Here is a 21783-nt window from a genome sequence, read left to right as displayed (position 1 = left end):
TTGATATACCATGTTTTGTTGATAGACATGGGAGGACTGCCCTTTTGGAAGAGGAGTAGATAAGGGCAGGGAAGGCAGGTCGGGAGGGGGACTGGGAGGAGAGGAGGGAGGGGAAACTTTGGTCAGGATGTAAAAAAATAAATTAAAAATACAAAAAAAAGTCATAAAATAGCAGGATAGGTCATAAGCATCACACTCCACTCTTTCTTGGCTTAAATGAAAACTTCTGTTCTATCCTGCCATCAAATAGAGCAGCGTTTTTTCTGTCTCTGTCTGTTTCTCTCTGTGTATGTCTCTGTCTGTCTGTCTGTCTGTCTGTCTGTCTGTCTCTATCTATCTATCTATCTATCTATCTATCTATCTATCTATCTATCTATCTATCTATCTACCTACCTACCTACCTACCTACCTACCTACCTATCTCCCCTCACCCAATGAATTCCCTCTCTAGATGCTCCCACTGCAGACTGAGGAATTCGGCAGCACTGCCCATTGACCCTCCTCCCTCCTAACCTGGTGACATCACTGTTAGCTTTTCTTCTTCTCCCTGTCTTCCAATGTCTCTCTTCATAGCTGACTGCTTTGGCAAGTCCCCTAACTTTTCTCTTGTGTCCTCTGTGGGAGTCGGTAAGGAAGCACCAGGTCTATAACTTCCTGTTTTCTATGTTCCCACAATTAGAAACAAACAACAACAAAAATTAGAAGCAGCCAACTGGCTCTGTGTTTTCAAAAAAGTGTCTTTCTGAAAAGGGGTGAAGTAACTGCCATTTAGTCATTAATTTATCTGTTCCCACCACTTAAATAAAATTGTTTAAAACTTACTATCATAGGACTGAAAAATAAAATACTGTTACTTTTAATCTGTTAATATCAGATACCAATTACAAATTTATGTATTGAGTTATTTTTATATAACTTTCATTAAAAGTTTAATTTGACTGTTGTAGCCACCGTGAGTTTAAATGCCACTGCTGCCACCAGATCATGAACAAGATTATGCTGAATTTACCAGAGAGAATTACAGCAAGAATTGAATAAAAAAAATAGTGTAGAAGAGAAATAAAATGGGCAACTACTCCTAATGGGCTTCAGGGAAAGTCACTAGGTAGAAAATTGTCAATCAATTTGCTGAAGCAAATTAGAGTTCACCACCTCCTGCCACTTTTTACTTTGAACCAAATATGAGTCTATGCCCACCATCTAAAAATACTCTTATAGAATCTATTGAAGGCTGTGCCTCCCTAAGACTTGATCATTTTCTCTTGACTTCAAATGACTCTCTAGCTGTCCCTCTGTCTGCCTAACACAGGTACTTTGTATTCTAGACCTTCGGAACCTGACTAAATCATAGGTCCTAGCTCTTCTGTAAACCCAGTCCTGGGGCCAGCTGCATATTATGCTAACAATCGTTCTTGATTTCTCCATCCTGTTACTCAGAAGGCTAGACAAAATGACACACAAGGGGACTCCTCATCACTGTACACAGGGACTGGTAAGTGAAGACCCTCATAATTAAGCAGCATGGAAGTCTCTTCAAGATGGAGCAGAAAGGAGTTTAGGAGATTCCCTGGGTGGAGGATCCTCCACCTAAGGTGCTTTCAGGATGCTACTCTGGCAACAATATTTCTCATGTTGATTCCCACTGTGGGCTTTGTAAAAATCCAGAAGAAGATGGTTCATATTTTAAAACTTGGCATTTAGTGACCATGGAACACAAAGCACATTTGAAAATTCAAGAACAAAGAAAATCAATCATAAAAGATCTGAACGTTAGTATAGTTCAGATTCCATATTTTAGGATTCATATACTTGCAGGGAAGCATAATTACATCGTTACTTGACTCAGGGTACATATCATTTCTTCCAAGAACAGGTTTTACATCTTCCCCATTGGAAAGACAATCCTATGTGCTCAATATTCCTGACTTCTCTGAGGATCTGTGGGCACTAGGACCTCGTGCTGTGCTCCCAATGTGTACTAAAACAAGTTTTTTGTTTTGTCTTGTTTTATTTTTAAAGAGTTTTATCTTTAAAACAATCTGACCAGACTTCATGGATATCTTTCCTTGTGAGACACATATGCATTCAGTGTGTCTACATTCATTTGATATTGTGTTTTCATAGCTCGTGTCTGGTTCTGTCTATTCCACAATCCCTCCTTTCTGTGAAAGATAGATGTGCATTTTCATTCTTATGATTACAGTTTTCTCATTATTTAAATCTTCTTGTGTTCATGTAGATACAGTGTCTGTGTGCAGATTGAAGCTGGCAAGTCCTCAGCGGTGGTAGTGGGATATGTGTCTTTAGGTGATCTGTCCCATCATGTCTGCTGTCTGGATGGCAGCCTCTACCACTGTAGCTTCCATTGTGGTGTGACTGCATGGACACAGAGTACCCTTATGAATTGAGATTGTCTGGCCTGAACCTCGGAGTTCATCAACCCTTACCACTGATGAGGACTAAGGATTCTGTCCCTAGACTTCAGTCTCAGGCATCCCTTATACCTGGCATTTCACAGGTGTGGGGACTCATATTAAAACTTGTCATTTTCCTACCCAGGAGAAGGAAAGCAACAGGCTTGATGGTCTTAGAACTTCAAAATCTACCTTGATTTGTCTTTTTCCTTCTGGTGGTTTTAATCATACATAAATATTTTTCTTTTCTGGGCTCTATTGCTCTGTGGCAGACTGGGCTTTCCTCTTCCTGCATGAGAAAAATCTTGCTTTTACTTGTTTCCCATGGCTTCACTTCATAAATTACCCAACCTTCAAGTTGGATGCTTAATTAGGGAGTTATGAGGAATCAAAGGATCCCTTTCTCAGTCAAACCAAAGATTTTCTGTGTTTAAAGGGGCTTGCTTTTGACTACAGGGAGGGAAAACCATTTTTAAACTCAAAGACAGTGTATACTTCACACCTTGCTGTGAAGCAATGCATGCTACTAACCAAAGTGGTTCAGAGAATTAGAAACAGGGTGATTGTATATAAGATGGATTGATTCACTGTCTCCAATATCTGCAGGTCTTCCAATCTCACATTTGCCACTTTGTAGTGCATGCCTCCTTCCACATAAGTAAATGCACTGAACAGATTCAGCATTCAGGTGAGGACAAAAAAAATCTAACTCCAGCCTCTTGAAGACCCTCCATATGAGGTGAATGGCAGGATTCTGGAGGCCCAAGGTACAGCCTTCATTCCATGCAAGGCATGTGGCTTTGTTAATTATAAAAAGCACAGTTTAATTGGACAATACTACAGTGAAACAATAAATACATTAATATAAAAACACTTGAATAAAAGCTAAATACTGCTAAACATAGTAAACTAAAAGGAAAGAAAAGCTCTTACTGGGAGAATGAGTACAATACGTTTATGAGATTAGTCTTAACTCTATAGAAGAAGAAAATGCACTAGGCATCAAAGAATTACTATGAATTACCAGGAAAACCCTGAAGGGATCAGGAATCTATTTTTCTTTTGCTAAAGAGCCATTTAATTTCAGAGCTGGGATGAGTTGTAGCAGAAATGTTTTATCTGATAACCTCTGGGGAATCTAAAAGGAAAGTCACTGTATGAGCTTATTTTAATCTTCTTTACTCCCTTTTATTTCTCACAACTATTCAAGGTGTGAATCAGTAGCTCCATTTTTAAAGGCAAGGAGATAAAGACTTCCAGTTGCCAGGAGAGCTACAATGGGCCTCACTGCTGACATGAAAAATGCCCTCAATTGTGATTGAAGCAAGCTCATGGCATTGCTTCAAAATCCTCATGTGAGAGATTGAGAAACTTGTCCCATCTCCCTATACAATACCAATAAGTGTTATACTTTCAGTTCTAACCTTATTCTTTACATCCTGTGCTTAGTTGTCATTATTGGAGATTAGTGGTGTCTGCTCCTACTCAATTCCGCTGGTACTTCAGTCCTTGACTGATGAGTAGACAAGCTTACAATAGAAAAGCTGCCTCTTTAGAGAAAGTGCCTCCCAAGGACCTGAGGGGCCCTGCCAGAGGAGCCCTCCCCCTTCTGGAGAATACTCAAGGTGACCCTTTGTTTCAGTCCTCAGACAATCTCTGAAAGAAGCTGAAATTGAAAGGAAAAGGAAAGGTAGAAAGAACTAGCCAAAAAGGTGACCCACACTGGTAGTGACTCTCCTTCTATCCTTTCCCTTTCAGGTGGACTTGCATACTTGTCTCCTGCTTCACTAAGTTCACTTTAAAACACTTCAGTAGTTGGAATAGACTGTGGTGATATTTTATTTGTGCTGAAATGTGATATTTTATTTGTATGTTAATAAATAAAGTTTGCCTTGAGACCAGAGGTCACAGTTAGCCATAAACAGAAGTCAGGTGGTGGTATAGTACATGCCCTTAATCCGATCACATGGCAGGCAGAGTCTCTGTATGTTCAAGGAAACAGCCAAGCGTGGTGACACATGCCTTTAATCCCAGTACCAACCGCAGAGACCTGGAGGTCTGTATATACAAGCAGTGAAGAGGAAGTAATGTGGCTGGGCTTAGAGCCAATGAGAAGGCAGAATAGGAAGGCAATGAAGGCGCAGGTTAGACAGGAAGAGGCTCTCTTGGGAAGGTACAGCAATGTGGTGAGCTAAGGTTAGTTGGTGGCTATTGCTCTGATCTCTATGGCCTGCACCACTGTATTTGGCTCTGTATTTCTTTCTTTCTTTCTTTCTTTCTTTCTTTCTTTCTTTCTTTCTTTCTTTCTTTCTTTCTTTCTTTCTCTCTCTCTCTCTCTCTCTCTCTCTCTCTCTCTCTCTCTCTCTCTCTCTCTTTCTTTCTTTCTTTTGGTTTTTCAAGGCAGGGTTTCTCTGTGTAGCTTTGCACCTTTCCTGGAACTCACTCTGTAGACCAGGCTGGTGAGTTCAATCACAGAGATCCACCATACTCTGCCTCCTGAGTGCTGGAATTAAAGGCGTGCGCCGCCGCCGCCGCCGCCGCCGCCGCCGCCACCACCTGGCGGCTCTGTGTTTCTTATTTAATAAGACTGTTTAGAAATTTGTCTACAATAGATTCACGTTCTATGTGATTTTTTAGTTTTTGCTGATTTAAAAGGTGACAATAGAAAAGCTGCTGTGAGGCTTCTTACCCTTGAAGATCCAATAGAAACTAAGGTATTATTCTCTTTTTATGTTTGCTCCTCATTTTATTAAACCTTACAATACCATTCAGAGGACAGCAGAGGTCAAGTCTGACTATTTTCATTTATAGGTTGGAAGTAGAATCAAGCTTAAGTGAGTGTTAAATGTCACCCGAGACATAGCAGAATATTTCATATATGACATAGGCCTCTATCCAAGCTAAAATACACTAAACTGAATTTCTCAAAGAATTATCCAAGGGTTCTAAACTATGATTTCCTTTGTCAGAGAATGAGTTTATTAGACAAATTATCTATAGTAAATGTGTTTCCTGAGATAAACTAATAAATGTTTTATGAGGTCTTATAATAAATAACTACATTCCAGCCAGGGAAGCAGATCAGTGCCTTGCTTAGCCATCAGCAGAGAAGTTTTCTCCTTCAAGAGATGGGAACAAATAGAAAGACCCACAGACATTATGCAGAGAGTGAGAGACCTTGGAACAGTCAGCATTAAAAGGGATGTCCCCATCAAATCCCTTTCCTCAGGACTCAGAGAGTCCTGCAGAAGTACTGCAGAAGAGGCAGAAAGAGTGCAAGAGCCAGACAAGTTGGAGGACACCAAGAACACAAGGCCCTTTAAATCAACATAATCAGTGCACACATGAACTCACAAGACTGAGGCAGCATGCACAGGATCTGTACCGGTACACAGAAGATAAGAGCTGAAAGGATAAGCGGACACATGCCCTCATCCCTAACCCAGAATAAATCTCAAATTGATAACCACTTGCAAATGAAAATTTAGTTTCCTTCAAGGGAGTCACACTGGGGAAACAAACTGTTCTTAAGGGTAGGCTGCATGCCCAGCAGCAGATGGCCAAAAGAAAATAAACTCAATGCTGTCTCTGGAGGTTCTGTGTCCCACAAAGTTGCAAAGTTACATAAGAACTTTTCATTTTTTAAAAAACTTTATCTTTTTATTTTTATTTGTATATTTTTTCTTCTTTCTTTTTACCTTACAGGTCCTTTGCATATATATTATTATGGTTTCCAGTTTAGTTTCTTCATGAGATTCCTGAGTGTGTGAACAAGCAGTTCTGTTTCTTGTGCCTTCTCTTGGGCTCTTTTCTATTTGTTTGTTTGCTTGCTTGCTTGTTTTGTCCAATTCTCATGTTAGTTTCTATTTTATATTATCATATTTTACTATATTTCATTTTACTTTATTATTATCCCCCAAAAGGATTTTTGTTTTCTAGTGAGAAACAGAAAGGGGGAAGATCAGGATGAGAGAAGAGGCAAGGAACTGGGACACATAGAGGGAGAGAAAACCATATCAGTATATATTATGTGAGGAAAAATATATTTTCTATAAAAGAAAATAATAAATAAATAACACGAATAAAAATGACATCTTAGCACTATGTCATTTAGGATTTTGTTCATTTACTGTTAAAGTTGACAAAATATATTTCATAAAAAGTTCTATTAAACTATACCTTTTTGATTTATTAATTTTATGTGTATAGGTTTTTTGCTTGTATGTAGTAGGTTTATGCACTATGTTTATATCTTGTGCTCATGGAAGCCAGAAGAGAGAATTGCATTCCTTGGAACTGGAGTTGTGAACCTCCATATGGGTGCTGAGAATGGAAACTGGGTTTCCATTCAAGAACAGCTGGTGCTCTTAATTATCGATCCAACTCATCTCTTATGTTGTGATATAATGTGAAGAAATATTTGCCCCAGATAGGCATACATTTAGATTATCACTAAACAAAACTGGAGGGGTGGAGGACGGTATGCACGCTGCTTTCTACCTGGTGTCATATCTATCTGGGTTTTCAGATACATCACTTCTTCCCAGTGGACTCTGTCTTACAACTGCTCTACTCCACTTCCCCTCACTAACATTAGTATTTTATATTTCCCAACAAACAGCAAGAACAATCATTAAAGTCCTAGGCACAGCGTCAAAAGTAGATTTCCTATCCTGTCTTATTCAAAAAAGACTGTAAGATTAATTGCTAAACGGTCTTATTAATTTAAAAAAAGAGCCAGATATTGGGGTAAACATTAAAAGACCAGAGAAGCAGAATAGCCACAGCCAATCTCACCTGAACAACTCCTCAGCCAATCTTGTTTCCACAAATCCTCAGACTGAAAACCTCTGAGTCCTCACCCCTGAGGGTCTCAGTTGAACTGCTGCTCAAAGCCTCCTTGGGGTGAATGCTGAAACAGAACAAGCCACAGCCACCAGCCATTACCTCACCAACTCCACAAATCCTCTGATTGAAATCCTCAGCCCCAAGAGCGTGAGTTTCTGTTTCCTCACCCCTTATATACCCTTCTGTGTCCTGCCATCTTACTTCCTGGAATTAAAGGTGTGTGCCCTTCCCAAGATAAGACATGATATCTGAAGTGCTGGAATTAAAGGTGTGTGTCACCACACCTGGCTCTGTTCCCAGTGTGGCTTTGAAATTCACAGAGATCCAGACGGATCTCTGCCTCCCAAGTGAAAGGATGAAGGGTGTGTGCCACCACTGTATGACCTCTATGTCTAATCTAGTGGCTGGCTCCATCCACTGATCCCAAGGTAGGTTTTATTTGTTAGAGCACAAATAAAATATCACCACAAAAGACATGCAAGGAAGTGAAAACAAAACAACAACAATAGAAAGTAAATGTAAAGAATGAAACAAAAGGCCAGCAAGATGGCTCAGCAGGTAACAGTGCTTGCTGCCAAGCCTGATGACCTGAGTTTGACCTCCAGGAAGCACATGGAAGAAAAGAACAAACTCCCAAAAGTTGTCCTCTGAGTTATGCACACACACACACACACACACACACACACACACACACACACACACACACCATAAATAAATAAATGCAAGAATAAAAACATTTTTAAATGTGAAACAAAAGCTCAGAGGAGATGCCATCAATACCACATAGGAAAGAAAAGGATGCCTTACTGTAAAAGGTGGGATTCAGCTCTCCCTTGCTTTGTCAGTAGTTAAAAAGAAAAAAATAATAATAAAAGACAGAAAGAAAAGAAAAGAAAAAAACTCAAGCACATTAAAATGTTAAAGTATTTATTAATATAAATGTGATAAATTGGAAGTGCCTGAAACACCCCTAGATGTAAACACTAGCTGTGAATGAGCACAAGAGCAAAGGAATTATTTGGTTGATCAAAATATGAGCAATTGCTTTATTTGGACTGCCTTAATGGGATGGTCTAACTACAGGGGCAACAGCTCAGTGACTAACAGCCTGCACTGCTCTTGCAGAAGACCAAATTTGAATCCCCAGCACTGACACCAGACAGCTCATAGACACCTCCCTATCCAGCTCCAGGCTACTGGACATTTCTGGAATCCAAGGGCCCCTGCGCTTAAGTTCACAAACTACACACAGACATGCACATATGTAATTTAGAATAATAAGATAAAATATTTAAAAACAGCCTATTTAAATGCTGTATTCCTTCATATAGTTGGCTGAAATTAAATTTTCTTCTGCTTTCATAGGAACTCAGGGAACTATAGCTACTTCAGACTGATGGCCTCCACTTAATTTTCAAACAGTGATAACATTCTAGAAAACAGTAATTACTATTATGGATGATAATTAGACATTAGCAACCTGTAATAAAAAGAGAGAGATTAAGCCGGGAGGTGGTGGTGTACACCTTTAGTCCCGCCACTCGGGCAGATCTCTTTGAGTTCGAGGCCAGCCTGAGCTATAGAGTGAGTTCCAGGAAAGGCACCAAAGCTACACAGAGAAACACTGTCTCAAAAAAAAGAGAGAGAGAACAGAGAGAGAGAGAGAGAGAGAGAGAGAGAGAGAGAGAGAGAGAGAGAGAGAGAGAGAGAAAGGCTGAAGATAAAAATTTCTAAGCATGTAGGGGAGAAAAGTGGAGTTCGGTTGGAACATCTGCATGCCAGTTTTCCTAAGAGGATTAGTCAAAGAGTTCTGTGTGGATGTAATGTGATAATGTATGAACTGTATCTTGAGAAAATACTGTTATTGATATAGATATAACTTCATATACATACATATATATGTATGTATATATATATATGTATGTATATAACTTCAATGCTGTTAAATCGCTAAAGTTCTTTCTTTTGCAACAGCTTATTCTTAAACCTTAAACCCCCTTCTCTTTTGACATGGACAAATCTAAAATCTATAACTTCATATATATCAAATTATTTAAATCCTTTATACTATTTCCCTAACTACCTCAATGTAGAGTTCTTCCTATGAACTCTTCTAGTCACTGACTGTATGTTCATATTCTTTCTTATAAATTTCTCTTTACTAACTACATGTGCTTTCTACTGAATGTTTCATACTGGACTGTTGATTCTCTACAGGGAGCAACTGTAGCAGGAATCTTAAAAGTTCTTATTAATAAAATCAAACCCGAGGCGAGTTATTGGGGTCCATGCTGGTAGATCAGAGAGACAGAACAAGCCACAGCTATCTCACCTTGCCGGATCCTCAGCTGGTCTTGTCTACTCAGACTGGAGGCCTCTGAGTCCTCATCCGGAATGGGTCTCAGCTGAAAAACCTGAAGCTTAACCAGCCACATGCTTAACCAGCCAAATGCTTCTAGTTTCTGGTCTTCACGCCTTATATATCTTTCTGCTTTCTACCACCACTCTCTGGGAGTAAAGGCTGGCTTTCTGGGATTAAAGGCGTGTGTCACCATGCTTGGCTTTTTCCAATGTGGCCTTGAACTCACAGAGATCCAGAGGGATTTCTATCTCTGGAATGCTAGGATTAAAGGCGTGTGCTATCACTGCCTAACTAGTGGCTTGTCTGTTCTCTGACCCCAGGTAAGTTTATTAAGGTACACAATATTTTGGGGAACACAATACCACCACAAGCAACTCTAAATGGCTCCTATAGATCCAGCAATCCGGGTGTTAATGGTGTAATCTATTTCCCTTCAGTATGTTATAGACCAAGTGATACATTTCTAACAAACATAATACAACATAGTGACACGCAGTGCTTTTAGAAAAGAACTCTGTGGCTCTTCCTCTCTGTCTTGCTTTCTTTCCTTCTTTCTCCCTCCCACACTTTAAGAGAAGTCATATGCTAGTGACTTCTAGTTTGAAAGCAAACATTCTAGTTAGTTAGAAAGCAAACATTCTAGTTTGCTTTCTGTTGCTGTGATAAAGCACTCTAACCAGAAGCAACCTAGGGTAGCAAAGAGTTTATTTGGCTTACATTTCCATGTCACTGTCCATTATTGAGGGAAGTCTGCACAGGAACTCAAGTAAGATATCAAAGCAATAATATTTGCTTTCTGGTTCACTCTGACTCATGCTTAGTTAGCTCTCTTATATGGCCTAGGACTGCCTGCCTAGAGATGGTACAGCCCACAGTGGGCTGGGCCCTTTTACATCAATTAACAAGTAAGACAATCCTTCATAGACTCTCAGAAACCAATCTTATCTAAAAAATTCTTCAGTTGAGACTTTCCTCTCAGATAACTCTAGATTATGTCAAGTTGACAATAAATTAACTAGGATACCACATAGCAAGAAATACACTTTTGTACTGTGAATAGCCACTCCTGAGGGGGTTTGTGAATACACCTACCTCAGGAGAGGTTTGAAATTCCCACAGCATGGAAGGATGCTGAGGGCAGCTTTGTGAGCAACCTGAGTGGGAAACACCTAGCAAAGCCACACCTTCATTCCAGACCTTCATAAATGAAAATAAGAGAGATGTATTGTTTTGAAAAATTAACTTTTGAGATTATTCATTGCATTATTCATTAGTATTAGGTAATCAATAAAAGCAATTAAAAACAACTACAAAATAAATACAAAATATATCTTAAGACAATTATATTGGTAAATAAAGAATATATTGGAAGTAATAGATTTGTTAGATGAATAAATCCAAAGACTTCATGAAGAAGGTTCATAAAAATTTGTTCAGGTTTATCTTTATTAAAATAAAATTTGCCATCTGGTTTTGAAATTATATAAATCTGCTTGTTTTTATTCTCTTGGTTATTTCAACTACAAAATGGATTACCACTGTAAACTTCTGTTTGCAGATTTTCTGAAATTTATGGGAAAAGCAGCAATGTGATGATTAATGTTGGGTGTAGACTTAATAGAACTGAGATATACACAGAGACCTGGAAAAACCTATTTGGGGTTTGTTTGTGGAGGTGTTTCCAAAGAAGGTTAATATTTGAGTGGATATCAATTTAATCTACTAGGAGCCTAGAGGAAATAAATACAAAAGGTGAACTGGCATCTTATCTGAGAGGTAGTGCATACTTGTCTCCTGCTTTACACATCAGAACTCCAGGCTTACTGGTCTTGAAATTGCAGTGCCCTGCTCCATGATGCAGTATTCAGGCTCCCAGCCTTGAAATAAGAGTGACATCATTAGCCTCGCTGGTTCTGAGACCTTCTGAGTTGGATTTTACCATGTGGTGGTCTCTAGCCTGCAGCTGGCCCGTTATGGGACTTCTCAGTGGCCAATTTCCTAATAAATTTGCTCCTATAGATCTATCTGCAGTTTCTATTGGGTTGACTTTTTAGGTAGCCCCAAGTAATGCTTCTGTGAAATGCACAGAAGATGTAGGTTCATTGGTCATGGTCAGAAAAACTCTGTTAGATTTAATACTAGTACCTAAGTCTTCTAAAGGTTAAAACTAGAGCAAGTTGAAAAGAAGTGAGTTAATAGTTGAATAGCTTGCAAAAGGGTCAACGTCTTTCAAATTTAGTGGCAATATTAGTAATCAAATTATAACATAGAGAAAATTAAAATGAAGGTAAAATGTGATGAATTTCATGAAAAGAAAATTAATTTCAAGAGCAAGTAATATTTAGCAGCTGTCTGTGTAGGGCTGGTCAAAACAGTTCTTTTTGTCTCCTCCTTCTGCTTGACTACAAATTAACAATAAGAAGGGACAGAGGAATTTGAAACACTTTTCAGTATGAGCTGGTTTTTTTGAGTCCAGAGTTACCACATCTCAAAAACAGAAAAAAGAGGTGACTAATTAAAGTTTTTAAATGAATCCTAACAAATGATTCCCCTAACCATAGCAATGCATGAGTTGTATGGTCTATTAAGATTGACCTCAGATAGTTAAGTACTCTAATACTACAAGTAGAACAGATAACACAGTTCCTTAAATAATCATTCACTTACTAAATTTCCAGCTAAGTATACAATCATTATCTGGGGAGTTTTTAAAAAATAAACATTATACATTTAGATATTGTACTCTACCTATGCAATATGTTCCCACTGTGAAAACTGGCTGAACTCATGTGAACCTATAGATATTTCAAAATAAGGAGGCAGATAGATGGAAGGGTAAGTAGATGGATGGCAGATATTACAGGACTTCACTCTACCTAAAGATTTTCCTTCAGGGAACTCTGGAAAATTTGATTGTAGAAGAAGATGAGAGATGTAGCTCAGTAGTAGAGCACTTGCCAAGCATGTAAGAAGCTTACATGTTTCTTACCTTGGATTTTATCTTTCACAAAAAAGAAAGGAGGAAGGGAAAGGGGAGGGAGAATGGGAAGGGAGCACAAATAAACAACAAAACAGTGAACGCTATCAACCTTGGATTACACAATATGATACTTAATAAAGTCAAAAGAAGTTTTAAAATATTTTATTTCTTGTAAAGAATTACTCATCACTGAGAAATATCTGGAAATGGTGGGAGCTAGCTCGAGGTTCACTAAGTGTGTTTTCATTCCTTGCCATGCTCCTGTCCCCTGTCAGGAATAATTGAGTACTTTGAGCCCTGCTTCCCACTCTCTTGCTAATTCTTTTATCCGGTCTCCACCTTGGATGTCTTCAGCTTCCATAGTGGGCTCCTCCTCACTTCACTACACAGCCACTGGACTTCTCTACACCATCTCCATAACTGCGTCACTCACCTACATAGATGATCATTGTCTGAGATGAAAATAAGCAGCATATAGCTTGTTTTCAGAAGCTCACCATGAAGCTCAGATGCACAGCTCTTTGAACCTAAGGAGTTTAGCCTCCAGAGCAAAGGTTGAGCTTTCACTCAAGGAATGAACAATCCCTGGTAACAAGTGCTAAAATGTTAAAAGTAAATCCAAGATTACATGCTGATCTAGTCAATAATAAACTAGAACTTCTCATATTAAAATGCAAGTGAATATTGAATAATACCACTGTTACTAACTAGTTCAGTAGCTTTACATGGAAAAAAAGACAGAACTATAGTCGGTTTCTGGTTTCCTGCTCTCTCTCAGAAATCTGATTCAGTAGGCCTACAGTGGGATCTAGGGGTCTATACTTGATAACTATAAATAAAATCTACTACCTGCAAAGAAATCTTAACTTGGGTTTCAATGTGCATTAACTAACTGCTGTTTTAGAAGGGGTGCTATAGAAACAGGGATCTAAGGTTTCCAGTGGGTCACCAGGACTGAAGCGAAGAAACAAAAAGAAGGAAACTTTCAAAAGAAGGACGTGAAGGTGAATCAGGAAAACATTAGTCTATATAAAACTGCCCAGGACTGACTTTGCCTCTGGCTGGATTTGACCCACAGAAGCTGTGGGAAAGTCTTCTCACCCTGTATGAGATGCCTCTACCTTTCTACAGAGGGATGGAGTGAGGGATGAGGTAGGAGGAGTCATAATGCTCCTTGAAGGATGTGAATAAATGCAGCTAATTATGTTGGGGTAGGGGGAGCTAAGAGATAGAACTCAAGCAGGATATTCACCATGGAAACCAAAACTGGAAGGTTCTTTCCATGTTCATTTTCTCTAGATGGAAAGAACTGTGAATTAAATGTTTTCTCTGCTCCACTCTTGTTCACTAATTCCCAGAGGTTGTCTCATACACCAAAGGGAACTTGTTAAGAAGTAGAAAATGATTCAGTAATTTCATTTTAAGGCTTATACAAAAGTCTATTCACTCCCTGGGCTCCTTGCACTTGCAAAATTTAACTTTCTTACTAGATAAAATGTCTTAGGAACAAACACAATCTGTTGTTACCTCTCTGCTATTTTAGTTATGTTGTAATCAGAACAGAGAAACCACACAATAATCTGAACAAGGAAAAATTGATAAAGAAGTAGCAACAGGGGTTGAAACCACAGTAAACTGAGTAAAAATGGTGGAAGGAGAAATAAAAATACACAGGGTTGCTGGCAGAGACTTCTCAAGAAAGGAAGGACCTAAGAGAATCTTCCACACACTTCATTAAAATGTCAGGGTCGATGCTTATGGGATTGTACATGATTTCAGTGGGTTGTTTTGGGACAAAGATGATCCTGACTTGTGGCCAAAAGAAAAATTCTTTCTGGGATACTGATGAATTCACTGGAAGTCTACTCAGTTTGCCGGTAACTACCCTGAAACCCATCTGGTCAGCAGCTGATCCCAAGGGAAGCCACCTGGAAAGTATGGTGTGGAGAGGCTTATGGTTGATTTGCTGGGGAATAGACAGTGTACCCTCCACTGACCCTGCTTAACAAGTCCCATCTTTATTATTACAGAGAAAGGAAAAAGGGTGGGGGGTGGTAGAGCCAGTAAATTAATAACTGGCACATCTCTCTACTAGCTGTTAATTTTTTTCCCATAAAATACATTTGGCAGGTATATATTGTACTGCTACACACACACACACACACACACACACACACACACACACACACACCCTGAATGATACCGCTTTTCTGAGAAATGAATCAGCATTTAGTTGAAGGCTTTCTCCCCTCCTTTGTATTTGTCAGTGTCTCTGATTTCAATTTGGACAGACATACATACTATCAGAAGAATAAAAAATTCATGTGGTGCTCTTCAGAAAGTACTTCATGAGTCTATTTGCTTAAAATGGACTAAGAATGAGCTGTGAAAATTTCTCAATACTATTTGCATGTTGAGAATCAGGACTAAGTATGGGCTCTTGGTACCCATAGATGGCAGTAATGCACAGAGTCACGTGCTAAGCATTTTGGGCCCCTCTTTCTCCAATGCACTCATCATTCTCAATCCTTCTCTAATACACTTTTGTCTTCTGATCATTTCTATGGTTAATTGGCTATTCTGGGGAAACAATTTTTAAAGAACTATAGATGAATATTAGTAGGGACAAGTAACAAGAATGCAGATATTGGTCACAGAAGTGAAGAACTGCTTTTTGTTTGTTTGGCTTTTGTTTTGTTTTGGTGTTTTTCTTTCTTTCTTTCTTTCTTTCTTTCTTTCTTTCTTTCTTTCTTTCTTTCTTTCTTTTTCTTTCTTTCTTTTTTTTTTTTTTTTTTTTTTTTTGAGGCAGGGTTTCTCTGTGTAGTCCTAGCTGTCTTGGAACTTATTCTGTAGATCAGGCTGGCCTACAACTCAGAGATTTACCTGCCTCTGCTTCTCAAGTGCTGGGATAAACCACCCAGCATATGCCACCACCCAGCAAAGAACTGCTTTTTAATGTACAGCAGAAGTCTATGATAGAATGGCTATAGCCACCCAATGCATGTGTGACTTCATTCTGTGTCAGGCATAGTGGTTGATATCATTAATCTTAGCACCCTAGAGGCAGAATCAAGAGGATCTCTATAAGTTTGAGACCAGCCTGGTTTTCAATAGCAAGCTCTAGGACAGCCAGGCCTACAAATTGAGACTCTGCCTCAAAAAACAATATTTCATTCTGTAAAACAGGTATAAGTCAGGATTGTCTGGCTCATGTGGCCAGGTTGACAATCTCTCAAGCAGAAAAACAGTAGGAGAGCTAGACAAAGGGAGAAATTCTCCCCTATTCTAGGGAGAAGTATGAAGCCTTGCTATCTATGCCATGAACACTAAAACCAATCAGTCTTAGTGCTTATATGTTCTGTCTCATATTTTACTGTGTTCATTGGTCAAGGACTAAAATCGTCCCAATTTTCATGTCTTAACTAAACATCAGAGTCTGTGTGTGTCAACAATGGCCTTTCTGGCTACTGTCACAGTTCATCAAAAATAAAATTGCCTAGTGCAAAAAATTCACACACATAAAATTATATTTGAAATAACATATCGTAATCTTTTGCATTTAGAATATAATCACTTATATATTATATATTCCATTTAAAATTTTAATATATATCGTGTTTTCTACTCTAAGTTCATGAAATATTATACTCTGTTTTTATCATTAATAAGTGAAAATCTTTCCAAGGAAAGCACATCACGGATGCTAATGCCTTATTTGACAGTTTAGTCCTAATACACTTGAATTAAATTTCAATTATATCCAGTGTTTTCAATGTAGCTTTCTCCTCTTGATTGCTTCAAAATACACATAACGTAAAGCTTTGAAACTTATTCTTTTTAACATTTAGAGAAGGACATCAATGTTTTGGACATTGTGTGCAAGTTGGCTTCATTTGTAGGTTGCTAATGAAACTGCTGTCTAGCTCTAGGTAAGATAAGGACTTGTGTCTCTAAAGAATCACTGTCCTAGATTTCTTTTCATTGAGTAAAGGAGACAATGCAACTTTTCACAAATCTCATAGAGCAGACATTATAGATTGTCACTGAATATCTCATACCTACAGATGCTGCTGCATTATTAATAATTAATAAGATGACCCTTCAAAGAGGCCATTTTCTAATACAAGTTTGAAAATCGTTTGGCTTTCGATATTGTTGAAAAAGGAAGTCCCCTTCTCTTTTGAAAGATGATCAGTGTATTTATGGCCATAAACAATATAAGAGCTCTTCTTGGTGTCCCTACACCTATCATTCTCTTAATGCAATGAGAAAGAAAAAGATTGTAGAATAGCCAGAAATAGCTGACATCATCTCATTAGGTCTTGCTGGAGAAACCCCAATACTTGATTGGACACAGTGATTCTTACTGGAGTTATTAATGTTCTCTCCTTTAGTGCTGAGTTGTGTAACTACAGCTTTTCAAGTTGAAACATTATAGCAGTTTTTGGTGTTTTTTTTATTATTATTTGGAAAGAGCTGCAGCAGTGCCTTGCCTTCTTGTACAGAGAAATCTGAGCAGGGTTTCGTCAGTGATCCTTTTGTATTTTTATTTTAAACAGAAAGAAGGAAGCTCTTCAATCTGCCAAGGAGTTAGATCCAAAATTTCTTTCTCTAAGTGAAATAATCCAGACACAGCAACACAAACACTGCATGACTTCACATACATATGGAATCTAACAGTCAAATTCCTAGAAACAGAGACTTAGAATGATGGTTGCCAAGGGCTGCGAGGAAGAGTAAACAAAAGACATCAAGCTTCAATAAAAACTAAAAACAAAACAAAAACCCTAGATACTCTAGAGTCCTGCTATGGCAAATAGTGCCTACAATTAACTACACTGTATACTGAATACTTAAAGACAGCCAAGAGAATTGATTTGATCTTAGGTAAAGTAGTTACATAATAATAAATGAGGTAGGAGAAAACATTGGTATATGATGGATATGATTACAACCTTGATGATAGAGATAATTTCACAGGTATATACTTAACCTCAAAACACATATTATATGAAAGTAACCAAATACCCATTAGGAAGTCTATCATGAAAGGCACATAAAACTTAGAATGAGCACTTTTTAATTTACACTTAGATCATTCACAGGCAGACATGATCTTCTCTGGAACTTTTTTGGGCCAATTTTTGATGACATTAGAAATGTCATGCTATTGTGTGCTTGCACAGCCATTCCAGAAATGGCAGTCTTGGGGAAAAACAAATGACTGCCCTCCATCCTGGATGAGAGATGCAAGCAAACAGGGCAAGTTCTATATTGAAGACTAACACATGATTTAGGCCTCATACTTTCCTCTCGTCATACAAAGTTAATGCCTGCATCAATGGACTGGCTTTCTATTTATTTTACAAGCTAGACTATCCTTAATGCTGGAACAATCTGTGGCAAGGATTTCTGTGTAATTAACACAAGGGAATGCTGAATGCACCCTAGCAATGACAACTCTGACCCACCCTCAGCTTTCAAAAACATTTGACCAAGAGTATATACATCTTTACTGATATGCAATTTTTATCATTGTCACTGTCAGAATGTTTGCTGTACATATTTGGTGTGAACATCTAGAAAAACTGTATATTTGGATCTAGAGCCAAGTCACTTCGGAGTTCATTTAGTCAAATTTTGGGTGGACTACCATCTGTACCATCTATAGTACACTCTTTTTCTAGCACTCTATAACACACACACAAGCTTCTGAGGGTCATTCAGACCTTGAGCACTGTGGTGGTTTGAAAGAAAATGGCACTCAAATGAAGTGGCATGATTAGGAGGTGTGGCTTTGTTGGAGTGAGTGTAGCCTTGTTGGAGGAAGTGTGACATTGTGGAGGTGGGCTTTGAGGTCTCATATATGCTCAAGCTACACCCAGTGTCAAAGTTCACTTCCTGTTGCCTGCCCAAGATGTAGAACTCTCAGCTACCTCTCCAGCACCATGTTTGCTTGCATGCCACCATGTCACTCCACGATGATAATGGACTACACCTCTGAAATGTCAGTCACCCCAATTAAATTTTTTCCTTATGAGAGTTTTAGTGGCCATGATGTCTCTTCACAGCAATAGAAACCCTAGCTAAGACAAGCATATTGATGATGAAGCTCTTCAGGATGGATTTGGTTCAGAGGAAAACTAAGAATATTTGAATTCCCTTATTGGAGGACCAGATATCAAGCATGAGGATAAAGCAAAATATTTCTGTCATTTATGGCTCTGCTTTCCAAAATCTAGCATTTTAAGTGCTATATGAATTTTACTGAGAGGAAAGAAGGAGACAAAGGTGAAGTTGGTAGTGTGGGACCTAGTGACATACCAAGACAATCAAGTGAAGGTAGAGAGGAGAAGAAGGCTTATGGACCTCCATTTGATCCAGTGTGGTAAGAACTAGCTCTAGCTGATGGAGGGGAGCTCTACACCTAACAACATCAACACAACAGCCTCTTTAAATACAGCGCCTCACCTGCAATGCCAGTGAATAACTATTCTCAAGCATCTAGAAGAGATCCAGTTCAACAACAGAGCAGAAGAAAATTGTGACATTACCCAGGGAGTTTGCATGTGCCATCTGTAGGAACCACCAGGAATGAACTGATTGAGTTTGTAGGGTGGTGACACATCTGCATTATTCACAAGGGAACAACAGTCTGTGGGTTTTTTTTTAAATAATTAAGATGCCCCCTTTTCTAACCAAAGCTGAGGAAATCCCCATGACTAAATGCCATCCTAAAATCAAGTCCCTATCCAAGACCACAATTCTGAATCCAGACAATGCATCCAAATTGCAGTTTGCAGTGATACATATCACACTTACCATGCTTCATTCAGTATGACAAAATGACAGGGCAAATAAATGTTTAAGGCCAGCCTGGGCTGCATAGTGAAGCACAGATTCAAAAGATAAAGTAAAATGTGTTAGTTCAACAAATACTCATGACACATCAGCCACTGATGCTCATTCCAGCATTATCTAAAATGTAGTAAATGAAGTTTGAAAAGGTCTAGGTGGCTTCAAGGGTTACAATGTTTGCTGCCAAGCCTGATAACCAAGTCCAGTCCCCAAGAGTCTTATAGTAGAAGGAAATAACTGACTCCAGCAACTTGTCCTCTGACTTGTACATGTGCACTATGACACACACACACACACACACACACACTAAATGTGATATATTTTAAAGAGAAGTATTAAAAAGTAAGTTTCTTATTATTCTAAAGACAGACAGACAGATAAATTCACATTTCCAGGAAACATGGAACTGAAGGTAACTGAATCATATTTATCACTACCCCAAATTCACAGCTTATAAGGTGGGGCACCTATATCTGAGCAATTGACAGGCTAAATTCAGGACCATTGCTTTTTATCTGTGTTGTGTGCTCAGAGAATAAAATCAAATGTGAGCTGAACCACATAAAATGTCATTTTATACGCAAAAAATGCAAATTTCCCACAACAGCAGCCATCATTCATTTATCTTTCCTTATCTCCTATTTATTCCATTCCTAGCAGCTCTGCTTCCTGGGTTTTATAGACACTGACTATTCAAACTGCATAGCTGAAATCTAAACGCCATGTCAGAAAGGTCCTACTATTAGAAGAGTTTGTAGGCCCCTAGGCAATACAATTTGATAAAGTGTAGACTACCAATGTTTAAGGGGAAGGTAAGAGCCCCAACAGTTTCAAAGCAGTAAGTGACATATAGAGAGTGTATGGTCATTTGGTGCTGGCTATTTTGCCTCATCCCCAGCATAATATAAAACAAGTCAGACCAGCTGGGCAGAGATGATTTCATAAAAATTTGCTTGTCTAAGCTTGCTATATATACTATATAAAGTATGGAGCACCAGATGATGACATGACACCTTGAACGCACACAGTTTGGAATCAAGGGCAATGTGGAAATTCTATTATCTGAACTACAAATAAGGTTATGTGCTTTGTGAATTAGAGTAACCTACTAAGAGAGTCTTGAAATGTTCTAATAGCAATTATTTCTAACAGCCTAAAAGGAGCCCTCAAAGAGAAATAATTTTATGAGTATACACTTTCAAATACTGACATTTCTCTTCAAGAATATCTCTCCCTCTAGGTCAGGATTTCTTAATGTTATCCGTATGAACATACTGGGCCATGTAACTCTTTATTACAGGTTGTTCATTTCATTGTGGGATGTACAGAGCATCTTGGCCTCTGCTGGTAATATTTTCTCAGTTTACCAATTTCATATATTTCCATGCATTTGCAAGAATCCAAAGGAAACATGGGGTTTGAACTCCCATCTGAGGACTATTGTCCTTACCACACAGAGGAAGAAATTAGAATATTGTGATTTGGAGACATAAGCTTGGATGAACAAAGGAAAATGCTGTTTGTGTAGCATTATTAGCAGGCAGTGGAGTAGCAAAGAAAACTTCCATTCACACTGAATACTTGTAAGATTTAATTCACCGCAATATTAACTGTTAGATTTTTTAAAAGGAAAATAGCAATAGACTTTCAAAAGAGTTTTTTCTGACAATTTAGTGAGACAAATTATGTAGAATACTTGGCGTGTCACTTAACATAAAACAGTCAACAACTGTCAAGTCTTATTATGTTAGGAGATCATAAGACTTTTCTTTACCTAGTGTGTGCCCCTTCTCGTATTTAGGTCTACACACACACACACACACACACACACACACACACACACACACACACACACACAGCTAAAAGCTGAGAGTTGCATATATGGAGCAACATGTGTGTAGAAGTATGTGAAAAGGCAGGGCAATAAAGCATGGCAATGGCATGTATGAGCCTGAGTGTGAGAGAGCGTATATGTTGGTGGAGGAACAGCAGAAAAACTGACTCATACCATAATGCAAAGCAGATGTTCGTCTGTTTGATAATTTTTTTAACAGATTGAAAAAAAGGAGTTAAGTAAACTTTAACTGGCATGTTTGAAAAATAAGGTAATCAGATGCTGTAATTAATGGAGTGTTAGCACATAGAAGCAAACATAGATTATCAATTTTGAAACATTTAAAATGTCATGAAATATATTTTACTCTGAAGCTTACTAGGATGATTAACTACTTTTATTTCAACAACTATTTAGAAATCATTTACTCTTTTTTTAACTCTACCAAGCACAGGTTTTAATTTTTGTTGAACATTCAGAAACCTAC

General features: G+C 38.4%; 1 protein-coding gene across 5 annotated transcripts in view; it reads right to left on the bottom strand.

The window, feature by feature from the left end:
* Macc1 (MET transcriptional regulator MACC1) overlaps positions 1-13146 on the bottom strand; it is a 120772-nt gene extending 107626 nt beyond the window's left edge. For all 5 annotated transcript variants that reach the window (XM_076551597.1, XM_076551592.1, XM_076551595.1 and 2 more), the window contains exons 1-2: positions 13038-13146; positions 7212-7326 (exon numbers count right to left, since the gene is read on the bottom strand). The gene's annotated coding sequence lies outside the window, so the exon portion shown is untranslated. The remainder of the gene's footprint in view (positions 1-7211; positions 7327-13037) is intronic.
* Positions 13147-21783: the final 8637 nt, after the last annotated feature.

The sequence above is a fragment of the Peromyscus maniculatus genome, chromosome 14, assembly GCF_049852395.1.
Source record: "Peromyscus maniculatus bairdii isolate BWxNUB_F1_BW_parent chromosome 14, HU_Pman_BW_mat_3.1, whole genome shotgun sequence".
In the NCBI taxonomy this organism is placed as follows: Eukaryota; Metazoa; Chordata; class Mammalia; order Rodentia; family Cricetidae; genus Peromyscus; species Peromyscus maniculatus.
This window is presented reverse-complemented; position numbering and strand designations above follow the sequence as displayed.